Below are 12,612 nucleotides of genomic sequence, written 5' to 3' on the forward strand. Positions count from 1 at the left end.
TATGACTTAATAAATGAACAATCTTTGTGTATGTCTCATGTACTGCCCAGAAAAAATTATAATCCTTTCTCTCACCATTTAATTTTCTTCAAAGTTCTGTCATATCCAACTTTTCTATACTTTTATTTTCCTCCTTAACTTTTTTCCTATTTATTTTGTAGTTTGATTTATCTAGTTCTTAGTGAGCAACATTGAGATTCCTCACTAGTATATTTGCTGTCTAATTCTTCTTGCAGCTCTGTTAACTTCTCTTACAGAAATCTAGATATTATGCTACTCGGTGTACATATGGTTATTTTTGATATTATTTCATTCTGAATAATACTCATTAGGAAGATATAGTTTCCTTTCTTATCTATTTTAATTATATCAACTTTTGCTTGATCTGACATCAGAATTGCTACTTCTCCTTTTTTTTTTTTTTTATTACTTTAGCTGAAGAATAATAGATTTTGTTTCAACCCTTTACCTTCACTGTGTATGTATCACTCTGCTTTAAATGTGTTTCTTGTAAACAACCTACTGTAGGATTCTGACTTTTAATCCAATCAGCTATCTGCTTCAGTTTTATGAAAGAGTTCATCCTATTCACATTCACAGTTAAAATAACTAATTCTGTATTTCCTGCCATCTTATTTATCCTAAGGTATGCTTTTTTCTTTCCTTTCCCCCTTCCCTTCTCCCAAGTATTTTGTTTCTGATGACCACCTCCCTCAAACAGTCCTCCACCTTTAGAGCCCTCCCTCTTTTTAATATTTCCCCCCTAATATTTCTGTTTTCCCTTCTATTAGTCTTTGTCTTTCTTTTCCCCTTTCCTAACCCACTTCTCTATAATGTGAGATAAGTTTCTCTGTGAAACTAAATATGTCTGATATTCTCTCTTAGAGCCCAATTTGATGAGAGGAAAATTCACACAATGCTCATTCCCCCTCCCTTCTTTCTCTCAATTAAAATAGGTTTTCTTTGCCTTTTTGTGAGATGTAATTTCTCTTATTTTACCACCTTTTTCCTCTCCCAGTATGACTCCCTTTCTCCCCCTAGTATCTTTTTCATATTATCATAATAAAATCGAAATAAAATCATAATAAAATAAAAAAATATATCATAATAAAAAATAAATAAAATCATAATAATGCTCTCTAAGCATACCCATAACAGAAATAGAATTCTCAAGAGTTCTTTCTTTTTTACTTTTTTATGCTTCTCGTGAGTTCTGTTTGGAAATCAGATTGTTCAGTTCTGGTCTTTTCATTAGAAATAGATTAATTTGGAACTATGTTCAAAAAGTTATCAAACTGTGCATACTCTTTGATCCAGCAGTGTTTCTACTGGGCTTATACCTCAAAGAGATACTAAAGAAGAGAAAGGGACATGTATGTGCCAAAATGTTTGTGGCAGCCCTGTTTGTAGTGGATAGAAGCTAGAAAATTAATAGATGCCCATCAATTGGAGAATGGTTGAGTAAATTGTGGTATATGAATGTTATGGAATATTATTGTTCTGTAAGAAATGACCAGCAGGATGAATACAGAGAGGCTTGGAGAGACTTACATGAACTGATGCTAAGTGAAATGAGCATTACCAGGAGATCATTATACTCAACAACGATACTGTATGAGGATGTATTCTGATGGAAGTGGATTTCTTCTTCAGTTTCAATTGATCAAGGATGGACAGAAGCAGCTACACCCAAAGAAAGAACACTGGGAAATGAATATAAACTGCTTGCATTTTTGTTGTTCTTCCCAGGTTATTTATATCTTCTGAATCCAATTCTTCCTGTGCAACAAGAGAACTGTTGGATTCTGCACACATATATTGTATCTAGGATATACTGTAACCTATTTAACATGTATAGGACTGCTTGTCATGTGGGGGAGGGGGTGGAGGGAAGGAGAGAAAAAATCAGAACAGAAGTGAGTGCAAGGGATAATGTTGTAAAAAATTACCCTGGCATGGGTTCTGTCAATAAAAAGTTATTTTAAAAAACAAACAAACAAATAAATAAATAAAAGAAATGGATTAAATTCGCCTATATCACTGAATGTCCATCTTCTTCCCTGAAAGATAATGTTCATATTAGCTGGATAGTTTCTTCTTGGCTGTAATCCAAATTCTTTGCTTTCACAATATCAGATGTCAGGCCCTTTGATCCTTTAAGGTCGAACAGTTGCTAGGTCCCCGGTAATCCTAATTGTGACTCCTCAGTATTTAAATTGTTTTTTTCTGGCTGCTTGCAATATCTTTTCCTTAGATCAATTGTTCTGAAATTTAGCCACAAGATTCCTAGGGGTTTTAATTTTGGGGAATCTTTCAGGAGGTGATTTGTAAATTCTTTCAGTGGCTCTTTTATCTTCTGATTCTAAGACATAAGTGCAGTTTTCCTTTACGATTTCCTTTAAGATAATGTCTAGATTCTTTTTTTTCATTACTTTCAGGAGGTCCAATAATCCTTAGATTGTCCCTCCTAAATCAATTTTCCAGGTCATTTGTTTTCCTAGGAGATATTTCAATTTTTTCTTATTTTTTGACTTCTTTTTTTTTTTTTTTGAATGATTCTTGAAGTCTTACTGATTTCATTGTCTTAATGAAAAAATCCATTCTTTCAATTCTTATTTTTAGTGTATTCTCAGATGAAGAAATTGAAACTATTTCTAGCCATATGAAAAGATGCTCCAAGTCATTATTCATCAGAGAAATGCAAATTAAGACAACTCTGAGATACCACTACACATCTCTCAGATTGATAGAATGACAGAGAAATATAATGAGGAATGCTGAAGGAGATGTGGGAAAACTGGGACACTGATACATGGTTGGTGGAATTGTGAATACATCCAACCCTTCTGGAAAGGAATTTGGAACTATGCTCCAAAAGCTATCAAACTGTGCATACTTTTTGACACAGAGTGTTACTACTGGGCTTATATTCCAAAGAGATTTTTAAAAAGGGAAAGGGACCTGTATGTGCAAGAATGTTTCTGGCAGCCCTCTTTGTAGTGGCCAGAAACTGGATATTGAGTGGATGCCCATCAATTAAAGAATGGCTGAATAAATTGCGATGTATGAATATTATGGAAAATTATTGTTTTATAAGAAATGACCAAGAAGATGATTTCAGAAAGGCTTGGAGAGACTTACATGAACTGATGTTGAGTGAAATGAGCAGGACCAGAAGAGCATTACTTATTTCAACAACAGTACTATATGATGATCAATTCTGATGGATGTGGCCCACTTCAACAATGAGATGAACCAAATAAGTTCTGATAGAGCAGTAATAAACTGAACCAGCTACACCCAGGGAAAGAACTCTGGGAGATGACTATGAACCACTACATAGAATTCCCAATCCCTCTATTTTTGTCCACCTGCATTTTTGATTTCCTTCACAGGCTAATTGTACACTATTTCAAAGTCCTACTCTTTTTTTTTTTTTTTAATAATTATATCTTTCTATTGACAGAACCCATAATAGGGTAATTTTTTACAACATTATCTCTTGCACTCTCTTCTCTTCTGATTTTTCCTCTCCCTCCCTCCCCTCCCTGAGATGGCAAAAAGTCCTATACATGTTAAATATGTCACAGTATATCCTAGATACAATATATGTGTGCAGAATTGAATAGTTATCTTGTTGCACAGGAAGAATTGGATTCAGAAGGTAAAAATAACCCAGGAAGAAAAACAAAAATGCAAACAGTTTACATTCATTTCCCAGTGTTCTTTCTTTGGGTGTAGCTGCTTCTGTCCATCATTGATCAATTGAAACTGAGTTAGATCTTCTCTTTGTCAAAGAAATCCACTGTCATCAGAATACATCCTCATACGGTATCATTGTTGAAGTATATAATGATCTCTTGGTTCTGCTCATTTCACTCAGCATCAGTTCATGTAAGTCTCTCCAAGCCTCTCTTTATTCATCCTGCTGGTCATTTCTTACAGAACAATAATATTCTATAATATTCATATACCACAATTTATGTAACCATTCTCCAATTGATGGTCATCAATTCATTTTCCAGTTTCTACCCATTACAAACAGGGCTGCCACAAACATTTTGGCACATACAGGTCCCTTTCCCTTCTTTAGTATTTCTTTGGGGTATAAGCCCAGTAGTAGCACTGCTGGATCAAATGGTATGCCCAGTTTGATAACTTTTGAGGCATAATTCCAGATTGCTCTCCAGAATGGTTGGATTCGTTTACAACTCCACCAACAATGCATCAATGTCCCAGTTTTCCCGCATCGCCTCCAACATTCATCATTATTTTTTCCTGTCATCTTAGCCAATCTGACAGGTGCATAGTGGTATCTCAGAGTTGTCTTAATTCACATTTCTCTGATCAATAGTGATTTGGAACACTCTTTCATATGAGTGGAAATAGTTTCAATTTCATCATCTGAAACTTGTCTATTCATATCCTTTGGTCATTTATCAATTGGAGCATGCCTTGATTTCTTATAAATTAGAGTCAATTCTCTACATATTTTGGAGATGAAGCCTTTATCAGAACCTTTAACTGCGAAGATGTTTTCCCAGTTTGTTGCTTCCCTTCTAATCTTTTTTGCATTAGTTTTGTTTGTACAAAGGCTTTTTAATTTGATGTAATCAAAATTTTCTATTTTGTGATCAATAATAATCTGACTCTTTTTATACAGCAAAATAACTGTTTGGATATGTATACATATATTGTATTTAATTTATACTTTAACATATTTAACATGTCAACCTGCAATCTGGGGGAAGGGGTGGGAAGGAGGGAAAAAGTTGGAACAAAAGGATTTACAACTGTCAGTGCTGAAAAATTACCTATGCATATATTTGTAAATAAAAAGCTGTAATAAAAAAATTTTAAAAATTAAAAAAAAGAAATTCAAATATGCTAAGAGTAGAAATTATAAAATTGTTCCCATACAATCTAATATTATTAGACTGACCATGTTTCACCATATATCACATATATCTTACAGGATCCCTAATGATCTAGTAGAAGCTCAGAGGAAAAGATCTAAAACAGCATTTGAATGTCACCTATAATAATAGCTATAAAAGAATAAAAGCAAACAGATGTGAAAAGGGAATAGTGATGAAAGGAAAGGAAGAAGGGGACAGAGAGGGGGAAAAGTTTTAATGAACTGACAAAGATGAAATACTGTGTTATAAAAGAAAATTGAGGACAACAACAGAGGAATAAAGAGAAAAAGCCAAAAACATGAAAGAAAATTGGCTTAGGAACTGAAACCATTCCTCTGATTATAAAGGAAAAGCATTTGAAGGAATTTTCTATTTTTCTATAATATGAGCAATAAATGTCTCAAGAAATTCAGTAGAATCCTTTCTCTTGGAGCAATGCTGTGGTGTATAGATTATACTTTATATAATCACAGAGGACAATATCTTTAATAGCCCAATGGTATTTAAAATACATATTTGGATTTGAAAATATTTCTGACAAATTCTTAAATTTAATGTGAAACATTTCTGTGCCAGCAAAACAAATCTCAGTCATAATCACAAAAGTATACTGATTTTCTTCCTATTTTGTGACACTGTGAACATCACTTATTTTCTGTCTGCCTACTTATGCTATGGGATGTCATAAGGGAACATGAATTGAAAGGTAGAAAGGGTTTCTGATTTCATCAGTGTGAATACTTTATGTATCAATCCAGGTCATCTCTCCTCAATAATTTAGTAAATCATCTCTGTGAAATTCTAGAGTAAAAGCAAAACAAAATTTCCTCTCATATTCAAAGTTCTAAGTGATGAGCCTCTCTGAAGTTAATAGGCCAGCTGTTAAGGGAAATCAAAAGTTCAATCTAGAGATATTTCTAGATTTGAAATCATTTGAGTTTGATAAGAACAAATAAATAGAAATGGTGCATGTTCAGCACAGCTTTTGACATTTCAGAAACCTTTGTGAACCATGGTAAGACATCCATAGTGAAATCACATATACTAGTGTAGAAAAAAAGATATTTTGAGCACAAGGCATGTGCTCCTTGATCTTTCTAAAGTATGTGGAAAGACCAAGAGTTAATCTGTAAGACCATATTATTATTATCTTAGGCCCTTTAGAAGTTAAATGATTTTTCCCCAAGTTGTGATGATTTTACTGTGACCAATGACTTCAGACATACTAAATATCCAGTTCTTCATGGATATTTTATGGCTTCTTAGAATTATTTTTCCTGCTGACTTTCCAAGAATGCAATGATTTTTATATTCTAATTCATTCATAGTCCTATTGGAGCTAATTGTTTTAAAATAATCTTTTATTTATTTGGTAATAGATGTCTATCCTTCTAATTTGACATGCTAAGGGATTTTTAACTCCAGAAGGATTTTGATAATAGCATGGAAAAGTGTTACAGAAGCAACCTGCTATTGGCTGCTGGATGGTATGAGAGCCACCTGCCAGGGGCTGCTGGGGATCCAACTCAGACCAGCAGAATGGATCCCTTCATGTGAGAGGATGATGATGATATAAGAAGACTGAGAGGCAGGTACATTCTCTAATCTCTCTCCTCTTCCCTTTGCTTCCAATTTATTTCATTATCAATCCACAAGCAATATCTTGTGTCAGTAAAGCCTGATTTGCAACTCCTTCAGGGTTGTTATGATTTACACTTGTGGGGGTCTTTGGAGAACAGACCTGCCTCTTCACATTTAGGTATGGTTCCTAACAGAAAAGATCAGCTTAGGCCACACTATTTACTAATCACATTAATACTAATAGTTATACTACCTCTACTACTACTATTACTACCACAACCACTACTACTGCCACTACTATTACTACTACTACTACTACTACTACTACTACTACTACTATTACCACCACCAGTCACTATTTAGCTAGCTAGTATTTATATACAAGATTGGTATAATACTTCATGTTTGTTATTTCACTTGTTTCTCTACCTTCTGTTAAAATATCTCTTTTTGAGGTCTGCTAGGTGGTGCAGTGGATAGAGCACCAGCCCTGAAATCAGGAAGATCTGAATTCAAATCTGGACTTCCCAGCTGTGTGACCCTGGGCAAGTAACTAAAAAAAACAAAAAAACAAAAAAACAAAAAAACAAACAGAAGAATATCTCATTTCTGTTATATGTGTGTATGTCATTTTGCATGGACAAGTACATATATACATTTGTGTATCAAAAAAAGAACAATGTTCGGAGCTTTGCCATTATCTTTATCAACAAAGCTACTAATTACTAGATCAGGGAAATGCTTTGGCCTCAAAAGGTTTGAACTTCAACAAAATATTAGACAAAAGCTTCCATGTGCCCTTTGTGAACAAGATGGCAAGTGATGGGCCAGATGATAGTATGTTTAGTTGAATTCAGAAGTGGCTGAATGAATAGACTCAAAGAGTAGTCATTAATGAATAAATGTAAACTTTGAGAGATATGTGCTGGTGGAATACCCTGGGGCTCTCTCCTTGACCATTTGTTGTTTGCTATTGATGTAATTGACTTGGACATTTGAATGAATCAATTAATTAGCAATCATTTATTAAATATTTACTAGTGCTGAATACTGTGCTAAATGCTGCTAATATAAAGACAAAAGCAAAAGAAACATTTTCTGTCCACAGGGAGCTAATATTCTAACAAAATGAAATAATGTGTGCATCTGCAAGTATTTATAAAATATATGACAAATGGAAAAATCTTAGCAGGGAAAGCATTGAAGCTAGTGGAATGAAGAAAAACCACCTATAAAACATTGTTTTTGAGCTGACAGATGTTTCAGCAGCTACAATAAAAGAACACATGTATACTGGGAATGGAGTAGAATGTATTAGAAAAAAAGTAGTGCATCTATGCATATGTGTCTCTCTAATGTGTGTATGTGTACATGTAGGTATAGCTATGTGAATATATACATATATACATATACAACACACACACACACACACACACACACACACACACACAGATATATTTGCTCTTAATTGTAGCCTGCTTGGGGAATGTAGAAAGAACATGAAAGGGAGAAAAGAAGAATAAAATAAAAACTGTACAACCAGAACAAAGAAAAATAACCTTTATAAAAAATAAAGAAGCAAATACAGGATGATAAGGAATATAATTGCTTCTATTATACTTGATTTTTTAAAATTAAAATTTATTGTTATATATTTTGAATTTTTCCTGATCTTCTGATAGGAACATGACAATTTTTCCCACTTTTCTGTCATTCTTTTCCTATTTTGTTTTTTCCTCATTGTGTACTTTGTTTTAAATAAATTTTTTTTAAAAGAAACATAATGATGCATCAATTGCTTGCAGTCAGAAATAAGCCTAGATATTTTATAGCAGCAGTGTGACCCTGTTGAATATCACTTATTTTCTGTCTGTCTCAGTTATTTATCTTTAAAATGGGAAAAAAAAATAAGCCTATGTAACAGGTTTATTGTGAGGATAAAATGAGATATTATTTTAAAGCAATTTATAAACCTTAAAATGTTAAATCTATAAACTACCAGAACTAATTATGCATTTACAGTCAAATTTATAAATTTCAACGTATAAATCATCATATCTTTTCCACTATTCTCTTAGTGCACCTTTACTTTTTTTCATTTATTCTTAATTTTATATAAACTTCTCCCCTTTTTATAATAATTCTAGTTAATATGTACTTTGCATACATATGTATTTTGCTTTTTATTTCATCTTTTCCTCCTGAATATCTTTATATTTGCTACATCCACCCATATCCATTTTCATATGTACCTATACGACATGCACGTATACACACATATACAGATACACATATACAGATATATGCACACATATACAATTAAACATATGTAGATATGCATAGAAAACAATATTAATATGTTTGCTATATAATGTAGACATCTCACATGGTTGGATTTTAAAATCTAACTTTGTCTGAGATCACTGATTACCAACTCTCCATAGTTTCAAACATATTCCACTCCTGTTCCTTGTATTTTTGTGTATGCTTCATATATTTATATACACACACATATATGCAATATACCTATGTACATGTTTATGTATATATTGTGGTTTTGTACATGTGTGTACATATTGTTTCCTATTAAATCCATTCCCTATTTGTGTGGATTTTCAGAACTACCAGAAATAGCTATTATTATTATCACTATTAGTTTTATAAAACCAGTAAAGAAAAACACTTTAAAAGCATTTATACTTGAATTTATAAATTTAAATATATGTCATAATCATAACATCCCTCTTTCTGTTCTATTAGTGACCCTTTATCTTTTTTCCCTTTTTTCTAATAGTGTATATACACATTTTTTCTTTTTATAAAAATTCTACTTAATGTGTACTTGATTAAAATATTTATTTATTTTGCTTTTTATTATTTCATATTTTCTTCCTGAATGTCATCATATTTGTCTTACTCAGCAATCTATCATATTTTCCAATAACTGGCTGCAACTTTCTAATACTTCTAATATTGCCAATAACAAATAATGTCACATTTTTTACTCTATCATTTATCTTCATTTTAGGGAAAATGTATAAGGCATATGCCTGATTAAGGTAGAATTCCATCAAAATGCATAATTGTTTTAAATATCTTATAGTAGATAACCAAAAATATTTTGAAAATTAAACATAAATTTATTTACTAATTTCTTCATAGCACTGTTGGCATTGAGTACTGTCATTTTTACCATTTTAAAACATGTGTCTAAGAAGACACTTCATAGACTTTTTTTATACTTTTTATATACAAAACATATGCATGCATAATTTTTCAACATTGACCCTTGAAAAAACTTACTATTCAACTTTTCCCCTGCTTCCCTCCACTCCCACCCCTAGATGGCAGGTAGTCCCATTTATGTTAAATATGGTAAAGTGTATGTTAAATACAATTTATGCATATATATATATATATTTATACAGTTATCTTATTGCACAAAAATGATCAGATTTAGAAAGAAGGGAAAAATAACCTGAGAAGAAAAAAAACAACAAATATGCAAGCAAACAATAATAGAAAGAGTGGAAATGTTATGTTGTGGTCCATAATCATTTCTCAGTGTTTTTCCTCTGGGTGTAGCTGGTTCTGTTCATTACAAATCAATTGGAACTAATTAGGATCTTTTTTATTGTTGAAGAGAACCATGTCCATCAGAATTGAGCATCATATAGTATTGTTGAAGTATGGTTCTGCTCATATCACTTAGCATTAGTTCATGTATGTTTCTCCAAGTCTTTCTGTATTCATCGTGCTGGTCATTTCTTATAAAACAATAATATCCCATAACATTCATATACCAAAATTTATTCAACCATTCTCCAACTAATGGGCATCTATTCAATTTCTAGTTTCTAGCCACTACAAAAAGGGCTGCCACAAACATTTTTGCACATTTCCCTTCTTTAAGATTCTTTGGGATATAAGCCCAGTAGTAACACTGCTGGGTCAAAGGGTATGCACAGTTTGATAACTTTTTGAGTATAATTCCAACTTGCTCTCCAGAATGGGTGGTGTCCACAGCCAATCTGAGAGGTGTGTAGTGGTATCTCAGAGTTGCCTTAATTTGCATTTCTTTAATCAACAATGATTTGGAACAACTTTTCATGTCACCAGAAATAGTTTTAATTTCATCATCTAAAAATTGTCTGTTCATATCCTTTGACCATTTATCAAATGGAGAATGGCTTGATTTCTTATAAATTAGAGGCAATTCTCTATGTATTTTGGAGATTAGGCCTTTATCAGAACCTTTGATTGTAAAAATATTTTCCCAGTTTATTATTTCCCTTCTAATCTTGTCTGCAATAGTTTTCTTTGTACAAAAACTTTTCAGTTTGGTAAATTCAAAATTTTCTATTTTGTGATCAGTAATGATCTCTAGTTCTTCTTTGGTCATAAATTCCTCCCTCTTCCACAAGTCTGAGAGGTAAACTATCCAGTTTTCTTCTAATTTATTTATAATCTCATTCTTTATGCCTAGATCACGGACCCATTTTGATCTTATATTGGTGTGCAGTATTAATTATGGGTCAATGCCTAGTTTTTGCAATAATAATTTCCAATTTTCCCAGTAACTTTTATTAAATAATGAATTTTTATTCCAAAAGCTGGGGTCTTTGGGTTTAAAATACTAGATTGCTATAGTTATTGACTATTTGTCCTGTGTATCTGACCTATTCCATTGATCAATTAGTCTATTTCTTAGCCAATAACAAATGGTTTTGTTTATTGCTGCTTTATAATATAATTTTAGATCAGGTACAACTAGGCCACCTTCATTTTTTTTTTCATTAGTTCCCTTGAAAGTCTTGACCTTTTGTTCTTCCAGATGAATTTTGTTGTTATTTTTTCTAGGTCATTAAAATAGTTTCTTGGGAGTCTGATTGGTATAGCACTAAATAAATAGATAAGTTTAGGTATTATTGCCATCTTTATTATATTCACTAAATCTATCCAGGAGCACTTAATATTTTTGCAATTGTATATATCTGACTTTATTTGTGTGGAAAGTATTTTGTAGTTTTCCTCATATAGTTCTTGACTTTCCCTTGGCAGATAGATTCCTAAGTATTTTATACTATCGACAGTTATTTTAAATGGAATTTCTCTTTGTATTTCTTGCTGTTGGATTTTGTTAGTGATGTATAAAAATGCTGATGATTTATGTGAATTTATTTTGTATCCTGCAATTTTGCTAAAGTTGTGAATTAGTTCTATTAGCTTTTTAGTAGAATCTCTGGGGTTCTCTAAGTATACCATCAATAATCTTCAAAGAGTGATAATTTAGTTTCCTCATTACTTACTCTAATTCCTTTAATTTTTTGTTCATTTCTTATTGACAAAGCTATCATTTCTAATAAAATATTGAATAGTAATGGTGATAGTGGACAACCCTTTTTTTACTCCTGATGTTACTGGGAAGGGTTCCAGTTTATCCCCATTACATATAATACTTACTGATGGTTTTAAATAAATGTTACTGATTATTTTAAGGAAAAAGTCAATTTATTTGTATACTCTCAAGTGTTTTTAATAGGAATGAATGTTGGATTTTATCAAATGCTTTTTCTGCATTTATTGAGATGATCATATGCTTTTTGTTAATTTGCTTATTGGTATAGTTAATTATATTAATAGTTTTCCTAATATTGAACCAGCCCTGCATTCCTGGTATAAATCCTACTTAGTCATGGTGTGTTATCCTGGAGATTATTTTCTGTAATCTTTTTGCTAATACTGTAGTTAAGATTTTTGCATTGATGTTCAATAGGCAGATTGGTCTATAATTGTCTTTCTCTGTTTTTGTCCTACCTGGTTTTGGTATCAGTATCATAAAAGTTATTTGGCAGCACTCCTTCATTTCCTATTTTTTTGAAAATAATTTATTTAGCATAGGAGCTAATTGTTCTTTGAAGGTTTGGCAGAATTCACATATAATTCCATCTTGTCCTGGGAATTTTTTCTTAGGGAGTTGATGAATAGCATGTTCTGCTTCTTTTTTTTTCCCCTAAATTGGGACTATTTAACCAATTTACTTTGTTCTCTGTTGATCTGGGTAACCTATATTTTTCAAGGTAGTCATCTATTTCGTTTAAATTTTCAAATT

Source organism: Antechinus flavipes, chromosome 2 (assembly GCF_016432865.1).
Source record: "Antechinus flavipes isolate AdamAnt ecotype Samford, QLD, Australia chromosome 2, AdamAnt_v2, whole genome shotgun sequence".
Classification (NCBI taxonomy): Eukaryota; Metazoa; Chordata; class Mammalia; order Dasyuromorphia; family Dasyuridae; genus Antechinus; species Antechinus flavipes.